The sequence below is a fragment of the Miscanthus floridulus genome, chromosome 17, assembly GCF_019320115.1.
Source record: "Miscanthus floridulus cultivar M001 chromosome 17, ASM1932011v1, whole genome shotgun sequence".
NCBI classification, from domain to species: domain Eukaryota; kingdom Viridiplantae; phylum Streptophyta; class Magnoliopsida; order Poales; family Poaceae; genus Miscanthus; species Miscanthus floridulus.
The window spans coordinates 66,663,488-66,666,796 of NC_089596.1; the positions used below are offsets into that span (position 1 = coordinate 66,663,488).

General features: G+C 39.2%; 1 non-coding gene across 1 annotated transcript; it reads left to right on the forward strand.

Moving 5' to 3' along the window:
* Positions 1-309: 309 nt before the first annotated feature.
* Positions 310-417, forward strand: LOC136519202 (small nucleolar RNA R71). The gene has a single exon (XR_010774762.1). It is a non-coding gene; the product is annotated as a small nucleolar RNA R71 (small nucleolar RNA).
* The last annotated feature ends 2,892 nt before the right edge of the window (positions 418-3,309 follow it).

Consider the following 3,309-nt stretch of genomic DNA (forward strand, 5'->3'; position numbering starts at 1 on the left):
GTCATGCGTGAATCATGAATGTGCATGGCTTCTTGCTTTTCATTAGCTCGGTTTTTGAGCTTCTTCATCAGTAGGTCCATCTTGGCAGACAGCATGTCTACCTCCTTGAGTTGATGCATACCTCCACCTCTCTTGTGGGTCTAAACACGTTCTTCATTCTAGCCTTGGTTGGAAGCCATCTTCTCCACAAGAGTGGTCGCAACTGTAAGTGTAAGTGACAACCAGGCACCTCCAGCAGCAGCATCCATGGTCTCATGGGTACTGTTGATCAACCCATGGTAGAACATCTACATGAGTAGCCAATTCTCCATCCCATGATAAGGACATTCTGATATATAGTCTTGAAAGCGTTCCCATGTCTCAAGGATAGATTCATCATGGTGTGCTGAAAACTTGAAATTCTCCCACACAGAGCATTGGTCTTGCCCGTGGGATAGAACTTTGCTAGGAAGGCAGTGGAGAAGTTATCCCATATAGTGTTTCTATCTTTGTTAGCATAGAACCACTACTTTGCCTTCCCCAAGAGTGAGAATGGGAAGAGGCAAAGTAGTATGGCATCCTTGGTTACTCCCTTGATGGTGAACGTGCTACAGATCTCTAGGAAGTGTTGGAGATGTGCACTCGCATCTTCATGTGCCTTTCCACAAAACTAGCTACCTTGCATCATGTTGATGAGAGCTAGCTTGAGCTTGAATCCATCATCTCCAACATTGACATTAGGTCTAGTCCAGATGTTGGCAGTGGTTGGAGCGGAGAATTCACGATGAGTCTTATCAGCCATGGCTTCAAATTCAGGTGTTAAGCTTCGCCTTATCCGGTTGACTTCTAATTCTAAAGCTGGGACTTTCTTGATTTTGGCTCTAGTTCTCCTGATTAATGCTTCGGGATCTTCAACGTAGTTTGTCGAAAGGTTAAAACCGATCATACATTACCCTGCATAAGATACACAAGTAGACAAAACAAGGGTAATCCTACTTGAGCAGGGGTCAATGGTTATCTCGATCACATCAATAAGTATAAGTTTATCAATACTTCCTTTATCTAGCTCCCTTCCCCGGCAACAGCGCCAGAAATGCTTGTTGGTATTTATTAACTTGTCACTTGTTTTAATAGCCACCTATTATAAACCTATATCTCCTAACATTAGTTTACTAGGTTGTCATCCCTAGGGATATTGCTAGAGATACTTATTGGTATTACCTAGCATTACTACTAGAATAATACTAAAGAGTTCTTTATTAATTTATGTGACTAGGAGGAATATATAGATATTAATAAAAAGGAATTTGCAAATGCATAGATAATTATACCATTGTAGCACTTCACCTGAGAGTATTCTAGGTATTGTTATTTATATTTTACCACAGGGAAGGTCTAGCATGGACAAGTATTGATAACTTATACTATTGATGGAGAAGTAAACCATAAACAATATTCTACTCATAACAGGGGTAAGTCATAGGATAAGATATATATATATATGATAAGTATTGATCAATGATAATGATAAATCACTCAAAGTACTCCTTTCTATGGCATTAGCATGGTCAGGTAGAATATTAGAGGAATAATTCCTAAGTCATTCTTAATTATAAGTCAAAGCATACATTGATTAGTGCAATTACACCTAATAGTCATTGCTGATATCATCTTCATATCTACACATAAGGGATATTACTAAGGGAGATTAAGAACAGAGCTTGTCCCCCTTCGTAACCAGATCCTACATGCTACCTACATCGGGGAGTGGACTACAAAGGACTCAACGGGACTATCACGTCCGTGATCTACCACATGATCCGGAATATAGGGTGTATCCGCAGGTAAACAACGTATAAGCACCACGCTTACACAATGTCGACCACCCACCCATGGATGCTTTGGGTGAGCACTATACGAACATATGCATGAATATGATAATAATCCAACTATACTAGGTATATAATCAAAGTAGACGATGAACATTATAACAAAGAACATGAATAATATGAGTACTAATATTGTCATAACAATTGTAGCAAGCATATAAAAATAATGGAGATACAAAAGAGAGAGGGGGAACAAAGATTATATCGAACCACGCTCTTGACACGATCGGGAATCCAAGTGAAGCCTGCTTGTCTCCCTCTAGACCAGGCCTAACTAGCTATGCCCTAGAATATGATGGAACTCTAAGGATGATTAGGGTTTCTGTCTTCTTAAATGACTTGATGCCTTCAGGGGGGCAGGGGCTAATATATATAGGCCGAAGCGTCCAACATAAGCCCTTGGATCAAACCGACTTAAGGAACGGCGTAGATGCAACCTAGGAGGTAGTGGAGAACCGATATTGCAATGTGGAGGCTGATAGGTGGGCCCAAGGGCTGGGTGGCCTATAGGTAGGGCCAGGCAGCCCCACCTGGTAGCCTCTGCCTCTCTACCTCGATGTGGTGTCCTTTGGTGTCCTCAAGAACCTTCTAGTGTCCGTTATGCATGTTTTATCGACAATTTACCTTTGTTGGTGATCTCAATTGTGCCCTTATGCATGTTTTATCGACAATTTATAATGGTTGTTAACTACCGTCAACATAGGACAACGCCTCGTCGCCATCCAGCAACAAGAGAATGACAACTGGAACTACTTATGTGGCCATATCCACATTGACCATCCACCTCGATGAAGGATCTTAGCAACAACCAGCTTGGGGAAGGAGCCCCCATTTACCTAAGGTAACTTTTCTTTTCTAGTATTTTATTATTTTATTTAGTTTATTTAATTTTTGAATTTGTATTAGTGAAAAAAATGCAAAACTAAGAAAACAAAATAAAAATTTGCCTTTGTCTTATATATATATATATATATATATATATATATATATATATATATATATATATATTACTATGGTATGATCTAAAAATGATGGAAACCAAATAAAAAGAGTATGTATTTAGTTTGCTTAAGGTGTGTTTTAGTTTGTTTTTAAGAGTCCATAAATAAATAGAACATGAAGATGATCTTACATGATGGAAATGATGAATAGTTGCTCTGTTATAATTGCTTTCAAGTACCTAATTTTCAGCTTTGAATTCTCCCGAGTTTTGGATAAAATTGATTTGACATGAGAATTTGCTCTGAACTTGAAACTCGTGGGTAGCATATGCTTGATCTAAGTCTAGGTAATTGATGGATATGATATGATATGAGAAGGTTTGAGCTGCTATTTAACTTGTTCTAAGTGACACCTAATGTCGGCACGAAATTTTGTCATGTGCCGAGGGCACATGAGCAAGCTAGAAGGGTCCGCTCGATGGAGCTAGAGATCCGCCTAG